Here is a 14,960-nt window from a genome sequence, read left to right on the forward strand (position 1 = left end):
GATGGTGTTGCTATTGTTGTTGTGTTGTTTCTGCTGAGTAGCTCCCAGGGAGAAAGAGAGGACCCGGAAGGAAACTTGGGTGTTGACATGGAAGTTGCCTCCCCTGGGTACCTGGCGCAAGGTGCATGTCTATGCAGCCAAAAATGCATATCAAGCCATTTCTGTCTCGTTTTTCCTGTCAACAATCTTTGCATAAAGCGAACGTTTGAATGTAGTTCCATGTACAGGGGAGTATATACATGTTTGAACTGAAATGGAATATGTGTGATGTGTTGTTTACAAGACACCTGAGTGAGGTGATGTGTATGTTTGTAGTGATGGTTAGGAAGCTGCAGCTTCAGGCATACTTACCTGGCACAGGCTTTACAGTGATCCGCAAGGCTGTGGGCCCGGGGCGAGACCTTTCCATTGCACTTCGGCTTGGTTGACCCCTGCGATCGTCCCAAATGTGGACGACTCGGGTGCGCAATTTATAAGTGTGGGGGACTGCGTTCGCGCTCTCCCCTGGAAAAAACAATCAAAAATAGAAATTCTTTTTTTTTCATTCTGTTTGTCTATCATGACATGTTCAGTTGTTGTTGTTGTTGATGATGATGGTGTTGCTATTGTTGTTGTGTTGTTTCTGCTGAGTAGCTCCCAGGGAGAAAGAGAGGACCCGGAAGGAAACTTGGGTGTTGACATGGAAGTTGCCTCCCCTGGGTACCTGGCGCAAGGTGCATGTCTATGCAGCCAAAAATGCATATCAAGCCATTTCTGTCTCGTTTTTCCTGTCAACAATCTTTGCATAAAGCGAACGTTTGAATGTAGTTCCATGTACAGGGGAGTATATACATGTTTGAACTGAAATGGAATATGTGTGATGTGTTGTTTACAAGACACCTGAGTGAGGTGATGTGTATGTTTGTAGTGATGGTTAGGAAGCTGCAGCTTCAGGCATACTTACCTGGCACAGGCTTTACAGTGATCCGCAAGGCTGTGGGCCCGGGGCGAGACCTTTCCATTGCACTTCGGCTTGGTTGACCCCTGCGATCGTCCCAAATGTGGACGACTCGGGTGCGCAATTTATAAGTGTGGGGGACTGCGTTCGCGCTCTCCCCTGGAAAAAACAATCAAAAATAGAAATTCTTTTTTTTTCATTCTGTTTGTCTATCATGACATGTTCAGTTGTTGTTGTTGTTGATGATGATGGTGTTGCTATTGTTGTTGTGTTGTTTCTGCTGAGTAGCTCCCAGGGAGAAAGAGAGGACCCGGAAGGAAACTTGGGTGTTGACATGGAAGTTGCCTCCCCTGGGTACCTGGCGCAAGGTGCATGTCTATGCAGCCAAAAATGCATATCAAGCCATTTCTGTCTCGTTTTTCCTGTCAACAATCTTTGCATAAAGCGAACGTTTGAATGTAGTTCCATGTACAGGGGAGTATATACATGTTTGAACTGAAATGGAATATGTGTGATGTGTTGTTTACAAGACACCTGAGTGAGGTGATGTGTATGTTTGTAGTGATGGTTAGGAAGCTGCAGCTTCAGGCATACTTACCTGGCACAGGCTTTACAGTGATCCGCAAGGCTGTGGGCCCGGGGCGAGACCTTTCCATTGCACTTCGGCTTGGTTGACCCCTGCGATCGTCCCAAATGTGGACGACTCGGGTGCGCAATTTATAAGTGTGGGGGACTGCGTTCGCGCTCTCCCCTGGAAAAAACAATCAAAAATAGAAATTCTTTTTTTTTCATTCTGTTTGTCTATCATGACATGTTCAGTTGTTGTTGTTGTTGATGATGATGGTGTTGCTATTGTTGTTGTGTTGTTTCTGCTGAGTAGCTCCCAGGGAGAAAGAGAGGACCCGGAAGGAAACTTGGGTGTTGACATGGAAGTTGCCTCCCCTGGGTACCTGGCGCAAGGTGCATGTCTATGCAGCCAAAAATGCATATCAAGCCATTTCTGTCTCGTTTTTCCTGTCAACAATCTTTGCATAAAGCGAACGTTTGAATGTAGTTCCATGTACAGGGGAGTATATACATGTTTGAACTGAAATGGAATATGTGTGATGTGTTGTTTACAAGACACCTGAGTGAGGTGATGTGTATGTTTGTAGTGATGGTTAGGAAGCTGCAGCTTCAGGCATACTTACCTGGCACAGGCTTTACAGTGATCCGCAAGGCTGTGGGCCCGGGGCGAGACCTTTCCATTGCACTTCGGCTTGGTTGACCCCTGCGATCGTCCCAAATGTGGACGACTCGGGTGCGCAATTTATAAGTGTGGGGGACTGCGTTCGCGCTCTCCCCTGGAAAAAACAATCAAAAATAGAAATTCTTTTTTTTTCATTCTGTTTGTCTATCATGACATGTTCAGTTGTTGTTGTTGTTGATGATGATGGTGTTGCTATTGTTGTTGTGTTGTTTCTGCTGAGTAGCTCCCAGGGAGAAAGAGAGGACCCGGAAGGAAACTTGGGTGTTGACATGGAAGTTGCCTCCCCTGGGTACCTGGCGCAAGGTGCATGTCTATGCAGCCAAAAATGCATATCAAGCCATTTCTGTCTCGTTTTTCCTGTCAACAATCTTTGCATAAAGCGAACGTTTGAATGTAGTTCCATGTACAGGGGAGTATATACATGTTTGAACTGAAATGGAATATGTGTGATGTGTTGTTTACAAGACACCTGAGTGAGGTGATGTGTATGTTTGTAGTGATGGTTAGGAAGCTGCAGCTTCAGGCATACTTACCTGGCACAGGCTTTACAGTGATCCGCAAGGCTGTGGGCCCGGGGCGAGACCTTTCCATTGCACTTCGGCTTGGTTGACCCCTGCGATCGTCCCAAATGTGGACGACTCGGGTGCGCAATTTATAAGTGTGGGGGACTGCGTTCGCGCTCTCCCCTGGAAAAAACAATCAAAAATAGAAATTCTTTTTTTTTCATTCTGTTTGTCTATCATGACATGTTCAGTTGTTGTTGTTGTTGATGATGATGGTGTTGCTATTGTTGTTGTGTTGTTTCTGCTGAGTAGCTCCCAGGGAGAAAGAGAGGACCCGGAAGGAAACTTGGGTGTTGACATGGAAGTTGCCTCCCCTGGGTACCTGGCGCAAGGTGCATGTCTATGCAGCCAAAAATGCATATCAAGCCATTTCTGTCTCGTTTTTCCTGTCAACAATCTTTGCATAAAGCGAACGTTTGAATGTAGTTCCATGTACAGGGGAGTATATACATGTTTGAACTGAAATGGAATATGTGTGATGTGTTGTTTACAAGACACCTGAGTGAGGTGATGTGTATGTTTGTAGTGATGGTTAGGAAGCTGCAGCTTCAGGCATACTTACCTGGCACAGGCTTTACAGTGATCCGCAAGGCTGTGGGCCCGGGGCGAGACCTTTCCATTGCACTTCGGCTTGGTTGACCCCTGCGATCGTCCCAAATGTGGACGACTCGGGTGCGCAATTTATAAGTGTGGGGGACTGCGTTCGCGCTCTCCCCTGGAAAAAACAATCAAAAATAGAAATTCTTTTTTTTTCATTCTGTTTGTCTATCATGACATGTTCAGTTGTTGTTGTTGTTGATGATGATGGTGTTGCTATTGTTGTTGTGTTGTTTCTGCTGAGTAGCTCCCAGGGAGAAAGAGAGGACCCGGAAGGAAACTTGGGTGTTGACATGGAAGTTGCCTCCCCTGGGTACCTGGCGCAAGGTGCATGTCTATGCAGCCAAAAATGCATATCAAGCCATTTCTGTCTCGTTTTTCCTGTCAACAATCTTTGCATAAAGCGAACGTTTGAATGTAGTTCCATGTACAGGGGAGTATATACATGTTTGAACTGAAATGGAATATGTGTGATGTGTTGTTTACAAGACACCTGAGTGAGGTGATGTGTATGTTTGTAGTGATGGTTAGGAAGCTGCAGCTTCAGGCATACTTACCTGGCACAGGCTTTACAGTGATCCGCAAGGCTGTGGGCCCGGGGCGAGACCTTTCCATTGCACTTCGGCTTGGTTGACCCCTGCGATCGTCCCAAATGTGGACGACTCGGGTGCGCAATTTATAAGTGTGGGGGACTGCGTTCGCGCTCTCCCCTGGAAAAAACAATCAAAAATAGAAATTCTTTTTTTTTCATTCTGTTTGTCTATCATGACATGTTCAGTTGTTGTTGTTGTTGATGATGATGGTGTTGCTATTGTTGTTGTGTTGTTTCTGCTGAGTAGCTCCCAGGGAGAAAGAGAGGACCCGGAAGGAAACTTGGGTGTTGACATGGAAGTTGCCTCCCCTGGGTACCTGGCGCAAGGTGCATGTCTATGCAGCCAAAAATGCATATCAAGCCATTTCTGTCTCGTTTTTCCTGTCAACAATCTTTGCATAAAGCGAACGTTTGAATGTAGTTCCATGTACAGGGGAGTATATACATGTTTGAACTGAAATGGAATATGTGTGATGTGTTGTTTACAAGACACCTGAGTGAGGTGATGTGTATGTTTGTAGTGATGGTTAGGAAGCTGCAGCTTCAGGCATACTTACCTGGCACAGGCTTTACAGCCATACGGGAAGTATCGTCTCCTTCAGGAGTTTTGAAAGTTTTTCATGTGACATTTTGTATACTGACACTTAACATTTTACAGGTCTACGAGCGGGCATCAGTCTCTGTACTGTGCGACTTTAATTAGTCTCCCCTCATTCAACATGTCCTACACTGCTGCTGTAAACGCTGGACCTATTCCAGAGGAGTTTATTGGCAAAGAGGTTGAGAGCAGAACCGTCCGGATTTTCACTACTGCAAGGGTTTTTACAGTGCAAGAGTATGTTCATCTCCTCAAGTCAGCTGTGCCAGACCTTTCCTTGGACCAATGTTCGGGGATATGGAAAACAGAACAATATGGACAAGTGTTTCTTACTTTGGGATCAACAGAGGAAGCAAAGCGTTTAACGGATCTTCAAAGTGTTGTGTTTGGGAATGACAGGATCTATTTCTACGAGTATGGACGATTTATCGTTTCCCTTAGGATCCACTGGCTTCATGCTACAGTGAAATCTTCGTTTGTTCAGGACTATTTCTCCAAGTTTGGAAAGGTTATCGAAGTGTTGCGGGAATATGTGGAGGTGGACAACACAAAAGTTTTCTCAGGTGTGCGAATTGTAAAAATGGAGTTGACGGAAGAAGAAAAAGAAATGATCCCACACTTAGTCAGATTCGGAGATAAACAATCAATGCTGATAACGGCCCCTGGAAGATCCCCAATTTGTTTAAGATGCCATTCTCTCGGTCATGTCAGAGCAAAATGCCCAGGTACGAGTTCTTCTGAAATTGCTGCTAGGGAAAAACGGAGGAGAGATCAAACTTTCTCGTTGGATGTGGAAAATGTTCCGGAGGATGAAGAAGAAGATGATGATGATGATGATTTGGAAAGTGTTCGAAGTATGAAGCAGACCAGTGAAGATCTGGTCATTACTGTTCCAGTTGAGGAGAAAGATGTAGCTACAGCATTAACCACACAGAAGCAAGTTGACGATTCAGAAGGAAAGAGAAAACAACCTTTGCAACAGGAGAAGGCAGATGAAAACATAAAGAAGAAAAAAAGTGAGACAGGGACTAGACCAGAACAGACTCCAATGATGGATATAGAACAGATAGACACATCTAAGAAGGTTGCTCAACCACTGCAGACTATGACTAGTAAAGTGAGACTGATTCGAGAAAAAGACTCTGACCGCCCAGTTGTTCAGACAAATCCTGAGGAAATTGAAAGATTTAAGAAGGATTTACAGAGAAAAGGAATGACAGAGAAAGAAAGTAATTTATATGGAAATGCATTGCATCTGGCTTTGTTGTCAAAAGGTGAAAAACAGAAACTTCCTATAAACCGTTCTTCTTTTGTGTATGAGGTCAGTGTCACTGAAGATGACATCATGAAATTTTATCAAACCCAAGTGACTTTAAAGATGCCTTTTTGAAGGTATAACAGATACATTTCAGTCTTTAAAAAGTAAAATGTTAGTGGCCATCACCTCAACTCTGTGATATCTTATTTTATTTTTGTCGAGGTGATGGTCAAAGCACTGTCTGCAATTGTACAAGTTTTCGGGAATAAACTTTATTAAAAAAAACAAAAAAAAAACAAAAAAAAACAAGGCTGTGGGCCCGGGGCGAGACCTTTCCATTGCACTTCGGCTTGGTTGACCCCTGCGATCGTCCCAAATGTGGACGACTCGGGTGCGCAATTTATAAGTGTGGGGGACTGCGTTCGCGCTCTCCCCTGGAAAAAACAATCAAAAATAGAAATTCTTTTTTTTTCATTCTGTTTGTCTATCATGACATGTTCAGTTGTTGTTGTTGTTGATGATGATGGTGTTGCTATTGTTGTTGTGTTGTTTCTGCTGAGTAGCTCCCAGGGAGAAAGAGAGGACCCGGAAGGAAACTTGGGTGTTGACATGGAAGTTGCCTCCCCTGGGTACCTGGCGCAAGGTGCATGTCTATGCAGCCAAAAATGCATATCAAGCCATTTCTGTCTCGTTTTTCCTGTCAACAATCTTTGCATAAAGCGAACGTTTGAATGTAGTTCCATGTACAGGGGAGTATATACATGTTTGAACTGAAATGGATTATGTGTGATGTGTTGTTTACAAGACACCTGAGTGAGGTGATGTGTATGTTTGTAGTGATGGTTAGGAAGCTGCAGCTTCAGGCATACTTACCTGGCACAGGCTTTACAGTGATCCGCAAGGCTGTGGGCCCGGGGCGAGACCTTTCCATTGCACTTCGGCTTGGTTGACCCCTGCGATCGTCCCAAATGTGGACGACTCGGGTGCGCAATTTATAAGTGTGGGGGACTGCGTTCGCGCTCTCCCCTGGAAAAAACAATCAAAAATAGAAATTCTTTTTTTTTCATTCTGTTTGTCTATCATGACATGTTCAGTTGTTGTTGTTGTTGATGATGATGGTGTTGCTATTGTTGTTGTGTTGTTTCTGCTGAGTAGCTCCCAGGGAGAAAGAGAGGACCCGGAAGGAAACTTGGGTGTTGACATGGAAGTTGCCTCCCCTGGGTACCTGGCGCAAGGTGCATGTCTATGCAGCCAAAAATGCATATCAAGCCATTTCTGTCTCGTTTTTCCTGTCAACAATCTTTGCATAAAGCGAACGTTTGAATGTAGTTCCATGTACAGGGGAGTATATACATGTTTGAACTGAAATGGAATATGTGTGATGTGTTGTTTACAAGACACCTGAGTGAGGTGATGTGTATGTTTGTAGTGATGGTTAGGAAGCTGCAGCTTCAGGCATACTTACCTGGCACAGGCTTTCCAGTGATTAAGTATATGAGCATTAATCAGTCTTTTCCTTCCACAGATCTACGAGCGGGCATCAGTCATAGACTGTGTGACTTTCAGTAGTCTCCCCTCACTTACCATGGCTTCCACTACAGTCATCAACGCTGGACCCATTCCTGAGGAGTGCATTGATAAGGAAGTAGAGACCAGGACAGTCCGGATCCATACATCAACGAGAGTTTCTACAGTTCCAGAGTATATTCATCTTTTGAAGACAGCTGTTCCCGACTTTTCTGTGGAACATGTTGCCGGAGTATGGAAAACAGAATATTTTGGACAGGTTTTTGTTACTTTGGACTCGGTGGAAGAAGCAAAAAGGCTAAAGGAACTACAAAGTATCGTGTTTGAGGATAACACGATCTCCTTCTATGAATATGGACGTTACATGGTTCCTCTGAGGATACATTGGCTTCAGGCTACAGTCAAATCCTCCTTTCTACAAGACTATTTCTCCAAGTTTGGCAAAGTTGTGGAGGTATTGCGAGAATATGTTGAAGTGGATGATGTTAAGGTCTTTTCGGGAGTACGAATTGTGAAGATGGACGTGACAGAAGAAGAAAAAGGCAAGATTCCACACATAGTCAGATTTGGTGACAAACAGTCTATGTTGATAACGGCCCCTGGGCGAGCACCAATATGCCTGAGATGTCATCTCTTTGGACACGTACGAGCAAAGTGCCCCGGCACAAGTTCAGCAGAGATAGCTGCTAAGGAGAAGGAAGCCAGAGAACATGCACTCTCGATAGATGTAGGCAATGACTCCGAGGAAGATGATGACATGGAGAGTGTTCACAGTCTAAAAGATCCTAATTTGGAGATGGACCCCAACCGTGACATTGTGATTACTGTACCAGCTGAAGTGATTTCTGTACCACCTGAGAAGTTAGTATCAACAGAAATGCGGGAAATAGCGACTTCTCACAACCCTGATATTATACACAAGGACACAGAAGGAAAAAGAAAACAGCCTTTGAATCAGGACACGCCAGACGAGGAAGAGATAAAGAAGAAGAAGAGTGTGAAAGAAACTCAACAGTTACAAGACAAATATGTTGCTAGACCAAAGCATGTTGTTGCTAAACCAAGGATTGTTTCTATCAGAGTGAGAAAAACCAGAAATTGGGGTGTTACAGTTGATGAGGAGGACTTACAGAAATTCATGGAAGGACTGCAGCTTTATGGAACAACTTTATATGAAGCGCGTTGTGAAAAAACTAAGTTGATTAAGGCTTTGAAGGAAAAAATGGAACATTCTAAGATTCCAAAGGGACAGGATTCTATTGTCAATAACTTTACTTGCCCTTTAGATATTTAACATGTTTCTGTCTTTAAGAATTTATTGTTAGTGGCCATCATCTCAACTCTGTGATATTTCTTTTAATTTTTCGAGGTGATGGCCTAGGCACTGTCTGCACTTGTAAAAGTTTCCGTGAATAAACTTTATTAAAAACAAAAAAAAAAAAAAAAAACAAAAAAAAAACAAGGCTGTGGGCCCGGGGCGAGACCTTTCCATTGCACTTCGGCTTGGTTGACCCCTGCGATCGTCCCAAATGTGGACGACTCGGGTGCGCAATTTATAAGTGTGGGGGACTGCGTTCGCGCTCTCCCCTGGAAAAAACAATCAAAAATAGAAATTCTTTTTTTTTCATTCTGTTTGTCTATCATGACATGTTCAGTTGTTGTTGTTGTTGATGATGATGGTGTTGCTATTGTTGTTGTGTTGTTTCTGCTGAGTAGCTCCCAGGGAGAAAGAGAGGACCCGGAAGGAAACTTGGGTGTTGACATGGAAGTTGCCTCCCCTGGGTACCTGGCGCAAGGTGCATGTCTATGCAGCCAAAAATGCATATCAAGCCATTTCTGTCTCGTTTTTCCTGTCAACAATCTTTGCATAAAGCGAACGTTTGAATGTAGTTCCATGTACAGGGGAGTATATACATGTTTGAACTGAAATGGAATATGTGTGATGTGTTGTTTACAAGACACCTGAGTGAGGTGATGTGTATGTTTGTAGTGATGGTTAGGAAGCTGCAGCTTCAGGCATACTTACCTGGCACAGGCTTTACAGTGATCCGCAAGGCTGTGGGCCCGGGGCGAGACCTTTCCATTGCACTTCGGCTTGGTTGACCCCTGCGATCGTCCCAAATGTGGACGACTCGGGTGCGCAATTTATAAGTGTGGGGGACTGCGTTCGCGCTCTCCCCTGGAAAAAACAATCAAAAATAGAAATTCTTTTTTTTTCATTCTGTTTGTCTATCATGACATGTTCAGTTGTTGTTGTTGTTGATGATGATGGTGTTGCTATTGTTGTTGTGTTGTTTCTGCTGAGTAGCTCCCAGGGAGAAAGAGAGGACCCGGAAGGAAACTTGGGTGTTGACATGGAAGTTGCCTCCCCTGGGTACCTGGCGCAAGGTGCATGTCTATGCAGCCAAAAATGCATATCAAGCCATTTCTGTCTCGTTTTTCCTGTCAACAATCTTTGCATAAAGCGAACGTTTGAATGTAGTTCCATGTACAGGGGAGTATATACATGTTTGAACTGAAATGGAATATGTGTGATGTGTTGTTTACAAGACACCTGAGTGAGGTGATGTGTATGTTTGTAGTGATGGTTAGGAAGCTGCAGCTTCAGGCATACTTACCTGGCACAGGCTTTACAGTGATCCGCAAGGCTGTGGGCCCGGGGCGAGACCTTTCCATTGCACTTCGGCTTGGTTGACCCCTGCGATCGTCCCAAATGTGGACGACTCGGGTGCGCAATTTATAAGTGTGGGGGACTGCGTTCGCGCTCTCCCCTGGAAAAAACAATCAAAAATAGAAATTCTTTTTTTTTCATTCTGTTTGTCTATCATGACATGTTCAGTTGTTGTTGTTGTTGATGATGATGGTGTTGCTATTGTTGTTGTGTTGTTTCTGCTGAGTAGCTCCCAGGGAGAAAGAGAGGACCCGGAAGGAAACTTGGGTGTTGACATGGAAGTTGCCTCCCCTGGGTACCTGGCGCAAGGTGCATGTCTATGCAGCCAAAAATGCATATCAAGCCATTTCTGTCTCGTTTTTCCTGTCAACAATCTTTGCATAAAGCGAACGTTTGAATGTAGTTCCATGTACAGGGGAGTATATACATGTTTGAACTGAAATGGAATATGTGTGATGTGTTGTTTACAAGACACCTGAGTGAGGTGATGTGTATGTTTGTAGTGATGGTTAGGAAGCTGCAGCTTCAGGCATACTTACCTGGCACAGGCTTTACAGTGATCCGCAAGGCTGTGGGCCCGGGGCGAGACCTTTCCATTGCACTTCGGCTTGGTTGACCCCTGCGATCGTCCCAAATGTGGACGACTCGGGTGCGCAATTTATAAGTGTGGGGGACTGCGTTCGCGCTCTCCCCTGGAAAAAACAATCAAAAATAGAAATTCTTTTTTTTTCATTCTGTTTGTCTATCATGACATGTTCAGTTGTTGTTGTTGTTGATGATGATGGTGTTGCTATTGTTGTTGTGTTGTTTCTGCTGAGTAGCTCCCAGGGAGAAAGAGAGGACCCGGAAGGAAACTTGGGTGTTGACATGGAAGTTGCCTCCCCTGGGTACCTGGCGCAAGGTGCATGTCTATGCAGCCAAAAATGCATATCAAGCCATTTCTGTCTCGTTTTTCCTGTCAACAATCTTTGCATAAAGCGAACGTTTGAATGTAGTTCCATGTACAGGGGAGTATATACATGTTTGAACTGAAATGGAATATGTGTGATGTGTTGTTTACAAGACACCTGAGTGAGGTGATGTGTATGTTTGTAGTGATGGTTAGGAAGCTGCAGCTTCAGGCATACTTACCTGGCACAGGCTTTACAGTGATCCGCAAGGCTGTGGGCCCGGGGCGAGACCTTTCCATTGCACTTCGGCTTGGTTGACCCCTGCGATCGTCCCAAATGTGGACGACTCGGGTGCGCAATTTATAAGTGTGGGGGACTGCGTTCGCGCTCTCCCCTGGAAAAAACAATCAAAAATAGAAATTCTTTTTTTTTCATTCTGTTTGTCTATCATGACATGTTCAGTTGTTGTTGTTGTTGATGATGATGGTGTTGCTATTGTTGTTGTGTTGTTTCTGCTGAGTAGCTCCCAGGGAGAAAGAGAGGACCCGGAAGGAAACTTGGGTGTTGACATGGAAGTTGCCTCCCCTGGGTACCTGGCGCAAGGTGCATGTCTATGCAGCCAAAAATGCATATCAAGCCATTTCTGTCTCGTTTTTCCTGTCAACAATCTTTGCATAAAGCGAACGTTTGAATGTAGTTCCATGTACAGGGGAGTATATACATGTTTGAACTGAAATGGAATATGTGTGATGTGTTGTTTACAAGACACCTGAGTGAGGTGATGTGTATGTTTGTAGTGATGGTTAGGAAGCTGCAGCTTCAGGCATACTTACCTGGCACAGGCTTTACAGTGATCCGCAAGGCTGTGGGCCCGGGGCGAGACCTTTCCATTGCACTTCGGCTTGGTTGACCCCTGCGATCGTCCCAAATGTGGACGACTCGGGTGCGCAATTTATAAGTGTGGGGGACTGCGTTCGCGCTCTCCCCTGGAAAAAACAATCAAAAATAGAAATTCTTTTTTTTTCATTCTGTTTGTCTATCATGACATGTTCAGTTGTTGTTGTTGTTGATGATGATGGTGTTGCTATTGTTGTTGTGTTGTTTCTGCTGAGTAGCTCCCAGGGAGAAAGAGAGGACCCGGAAGGAAACTTGGGTGTTGACATGGAAGTTGCCTCCCCTGGGTACCTGGCGCAAGGTGCATGTCTATGCAGCCAAAAATGCATATCAAGCCATTTCTGTCTCGTTTTTCCTGTCAACAATCTTTGCATAAAGCGAACGTTTGAATGTAGTTCCATGTACAGGGGAGTATATACATGTTTGAACTGAAATGGAATATGTGTGATGTGTTGTTTACAAGACACCTGAGTGAGGTGATGTGTATGTTTGTAGTGATGGTTAGGAAGCTGCAGCTTCAGGCATACTTACCTGGCACAGGCTTTACAGTGATCCGCAAGGCTGTGGGCCCGGGGCGAGACCTTTCCATTGCACTTCGGCTTGGTTGACCCCTGCGATCGTCCCAAATGTGGACGACTCGGGTGCGCAATTTATAAGTGTGGGGGACTGCGTTCGCGCTCTCCTCTGGAAAAAACAATCAAAAATAGAAATTCTTTTTTTTTCATTCTGTTTGTCTATCATGACATGTTCAGTTGTTGTTGTTGTTGATGATGATGGTGTTGCTATTGTTGTTGTGTTGTTTCTGCTGAGTAGCTCCCAGGGAGAAAGAGAGGACCCGGAAGGAAACTTGGGTGTTGACATGGAAGTTGCCTCCCCTGGGTACCTGGCGCAAGGTGCATGTCTATGCAGCCAAAAATGCATATCAAGCCATTTCTGTCTCGTTTTTCCTGTCAACAATCTTTGCATAAAGCGAACGTTTGAATGTAGTTCCATGTACAGGGGAGTATATACATGTTTGAACTGAAATGGAATATGTGTGATGTGTTGTTTACAAGACACCTGAGTGAGGTGATGTGTATGTTTGTAGTGATGGTTAGGAAGCTGCAGCTTCAGGCATACTTACCTGGCACAGGCTTTACAGTGATCCGCAAGGCTGTGGGCCCGGGGCGAGACCTTTCCATTGCACTTCGGCTTGGTTGACCCCTGCGATCGTCCCAAATGTGGACGACTCGGGTGCGCAATTTATAAGTGTGGGGGACTGCGTTCGCGCTCTCCCCTGGAAAAAACAATCAAAATTAGAAATTCTTTTTTTTTCATTCTGTTTGTCTATCATGACATGTTCAGTTGTTGTTGTTGTTGATGATGATGGTGTTGCTATTGTTGTTGTGTTGTTTCTGCTGAGTAGCTCCCAGGGAGAAAGAGAGGACCCGGAAGGAAACTTGGGTGTTGACATGGAAGTTGCCTCCCCTGGGTACCTGGCGCAAGGTGCATGTCTATGCAGCCAAAAATGCATATCAAGCCATTTCTGTCTCGTTTTTCCTGTCAACAATCTTTGCATAAAGCGAACGTTTGAATGTAGTTCCATGTACAGGGGAGTATATACATGTTTGAACTGAAATGGAATATGTGTGATGTGTTGTTTACAAGACACCTGAGTGAGGTGATGTGTATGTTTGTAGTGATGGTTAGGAAGCTGCAGCTTCAGGCATACTTACCTGGCACAGGCTTTACAGTGATCCGCAAGGCTGTGGGCCCGGGGCGAGACCTTTCCATTGCACTTCGGCTTGGTTGACCCCTGCGATCGTCCCAAATGTGGACGACTCGGGTGCGCAATTTATAAGTGTGGGGGACTGCGTTCGCGCTCTCCCCTGGAAAAAACAATCAAAAATAGAAATTCTTTTTTTTTCATTCTGTTTGTCTATCATGACATGTTCAGTTGTTGTTGTTGTTGATGATGATGGTGTTGCTATTGTTGTTGTGTTGTTTCTGCTGAGTAGCTCCCAGGGAGAAAGAGAGGACCCGGAAGGAAACTTGGGTGTTGACATGGAAGTTGCCTCCCCTGGGTACCTGGCGCAAGGTGCATGTCTATGCAGCCAAAAATGCATATCAAGCCATTTCTGTCTCGTTTTTCCTGTCAACAATCTTTGCATAAAGCGAACGTTTGAATGTAGTTCCATGTACAGGGGAGTATATACATGTTTGAACTGAAATGGAATATGTGTGATGTGTTGTTTACAAGACACCTGAGTGAGGTGATGTGTATGTTTGTAGTGATGGTTAGGAAGCTGCAGCTTCAGGCATACTTACCTGGCACAGGCTTTACAGTGATCCGCAAGGCTGTGGGCCCGGGGCGAGACCTTTCCATTGCACTTCGGCTTGGTTGACCCCTGCGATCGTCCCAAATGTGGACGACTCGGGTGCGCAATTTATAAGTGTGGGGGACTGCGTTCGCGCTCTCCCCTGGAAAAAACAATCAAAAATAGAAATTCTTTTTTTTTCATTCTGTTTGTCTATCATGACATGTTCAGTTGTTGTTGTTGTTGATGATGATGGTGTTGCTATTGTTGTTGTGTTGTTTCTGCTGAGTAGCTCCCAGGGAGAAAGAGAGGACCCGGAAGGAAACTTGGGTGTTGACATGGAAGTTGCCTCCCCTGGGTACCTGGCGCAAGGTGCATGTCTATGCAGCCAAAAATGCATATCAAGCCATTTCTGTCTCGTTTTTCCTGTCAACAATCTTTGCATAAAGCGAACGTTTGAATGTAGTTCCATGTACAGGGGAGTATATACATGTTTGAACTGAAATGGAATATGTGTGATGTGTTGTTTACAAGACACCTGAGTGAGGTGATGTGTATGTTTGTAGTGATGGTTAGGAAGCTGCAGCTTCAGGCATACTTACCTGGCACAGGCTTTACAGTGATCCGCAAGGCTGTGGGCCCGGGGCGAGACCTTTCCATTGCACTTCGGCTTGGTTGACCCCTGCGATCGTCCCAAATGTGGACGACTCGGGTGCGCAATTTATAAGTGTGGGGGACTGCGTTCGCGCTCTCCCCTGGAAAAAACAATCAAAAATAGAAATTCTTTTTTTTTCATTCTGTTTGTCTATCATGACATGTTCAGTTGTTGTTGTTGTTGATGATGATGGTGTTGCTATTGTTGTTGTGTTGTTTCTGCTGAGTAGCTC

The 14,960-nt window shown here is 44.7% G+C and overlaps 18 non-coding genes and 2 pseudogenes across 18 annotated transcripts; all 20 read left to right on the forward strand.

The window, feature by feature from the left end:
* Positions 1-343: 343 nt before the first annotated feature.
* LOC125379605 lies at positions 344-507 on the forward strand. The gene has a single exon (XR_007220947.1). It is a non-coding gene; the product is annotated as a U1 spliceosomal RNA (small nuclear RNA).
* A 428-nt stretch (positions 508-935) lies between these two features.
* Positions 936-1,099, forward strand: LOC125379606. The gene has a single exon (XR_007220948.1). It is a non-coding gene; the product is annotated as a U1 spliceosomal RNA (small nuclear RNA).
* Positions 1,100-1,527: 428 nt separating this feature from the next.
* LOC125379607 lies at positions 1,528-1,691 on the forward strand. Its single transcript, XR_007220949.1, has one exon. It is a non-coding gene; the product is annotated as a U1 spliceosomal RNA (small nuclear RNA).
* Positions 1,692-2,119: 428 nt separating this feature from the next.
* LOC125379608 lies at positions 2,120-2,283 on the forward strand. The gene has a single exon (XR_007220950.1). It is a non-coding gene; the product is annotated as a U1 spliceosomal RNA (small nuclear RNA).
* A 428-nt stretch (positions 2,284-2,711) lies between these two features.
* LOC125379609 lies at positions 2,712-2,875 on the forward strand. The gene has a single exon (XR_007220951.1). It is a non-coding gene; the product is annotated as a U1 spliceosomal RNA (small nuclear RNA).
* A 428-nt stretch (positions 2,876-3,303) lies between these two features.
* Positions 3,304-3,467, forward strand: LOC125379610. Its single transcript, XR_007220952.1, has one exon. It is a non-coding gene; the product is annotated as a U1 spliceosomal RNA (small nuclear RNA).
* Positions 3,468-3,895: 428 nt separating this feature from the next.
* LOC125379611 lies at positions 3,896-4,059 on the forward strand. The gene has a single exon (XR_007220953.1). It is a non-coding gene; the product is annotated as a U1 spliceosomal RNA (small nuclear RNA).
* Positions 4,060-6,093: 2,034 nt separating this feature from the next.
* LOC125379582 lies at positions 6,094-6,231 on the forward strand (annotated as a pseudogene).
* A 428-nt stretch (positions 6,232-6,659) lies between these two features.
* LOC125379612 lies at positions 6,660-6,823 on the forward strand. Its single transcript, XR_007220954.1, has one exon. It is a non-coding gene; the product is annotated as a U1 spliceosomal RNA (small nuclear RNA).
* A 1,950-nt stretch (positions 6,824-8,773) lies between these two features.
* On the forward strand, positions 8,774-8,911 carry LOC125379585 (annotated as a pseudogene).
* Positions 8,912-9,339: 428 nt separating this feature from the next.
* Positions 9,340-9,503, forward strand: LOC124132640. The gene has a single exon (XR_006860818.2). It is a non-coding gene; the product is annotated as a U1 spliceosomal RNA (small nuclear RNA).
* A 428-nt stretch (positions 9,504-9,931) lies between these two features.
* On the forward strand, positions 9,932-10,095 carry LOC125379614. The gene has a single exon (XR_007220956.1). It is a non-coding gene; the product is annotated as a U1 spliceosomal RNA (small nuclear RNA).
* A 428-nt stretch (positions 10,096-10,523) lies between these two features.
* On the forward strand, positions 10,524-10,687 carry LOC125379615. Its single transcript, XR_007220957.1, has one exon. It is a non-coding gene; the product is annotated as a U1 spliceosomal RNA (small nuclear RNA).
* Positions 10,688-11,115: 428 nt separating this feature from the next.
* On the forward strand, positions 11,116-11,279 carry LOC125379616. The gene has a single exon (XR_007220958.1). It is a non-coding gene; the product is annotated as a U1 spliceosomal RNA (small nuclear RNA).
* Positions 11,280-11,707: 428 nt separating this feature from the next.
* On the forward strand, positions 11,708-11,871 carry LOC125379617. The gene has a single exon (XR_007220959.1). It is a non-coding gene; the product is annotated as a U1 spliceosomal RNA (small nuclear RNA).
* A 428-nt stretch (positions 11,872-12,299) lies between these two features.
* Positions 12,300-12,463, forward strand: LOC125379380. Its single transcript, XR_007220740.1, has one exon. It is a non-coding gene; the product is annotated as a U1 spliceosomal RNA (small nuclear RNA).
* A 428-nt stretch (positions 12,464-12,891) lies between these two features.
* LOC125379357 lies at positions 12,892-13,055 on the forward strand. Its single transcript, XR_007220717.1, has one exon. It is a non-coding gene; the product is annotated as a U1 spliceosomal RNA (small nuclear RNA).
* A 428-nt stretch (positions 13,056-13,483) lies between these two features.
* Positions 13,484-13,647, forward strand: LOC125379358. Its single transcript, XR_007220718.1, has one exon. It is a non-coding gene; the product is annotated as a U1 spliceosomal RNA (small nuclear RNA).
* A 428-nt stretch (positions 13,648-14,075) lies between these two features.
* On the forward strand, positions 14,076-14,239 carry LOC125379359. Its single transcript, XR_007220719.1, has one exon. It is a non-coding gene; the product is annotated as a U1 spliceosomal RNA (small nuclear RNA).
* A 428-nt stretch (positions 14,240-14,667) lies between these two features.
* LOC124124124 lies at positions 14,668-14,831 on the forward strand. The gene has a single exon (XR_006859408.2). It is a non-coding gene; the product is annotated as a U1 spliceosomal RNA (small nuclear RNA).
* Positions 14,832-14,960: the final 129 nt, after the last annotated feature.

Source organism: Haliotis rufescens, unplaced genomic scaffold (genome assembly GCF_023055435.1).
Source record: "Haliotis rufescens isolate VD_foot unplaced genomic scaffold, xgHalRufe1.0.p SCAF_14, whole genome shotgun sequence".
Taxonomy (NCBI): domain Eukaryota; kingdom Metazoa; phylum Mollusca; class Gastropoda; order Lepetellida; family Haliotidae; genus Haliotis; species Haliotis rufescens.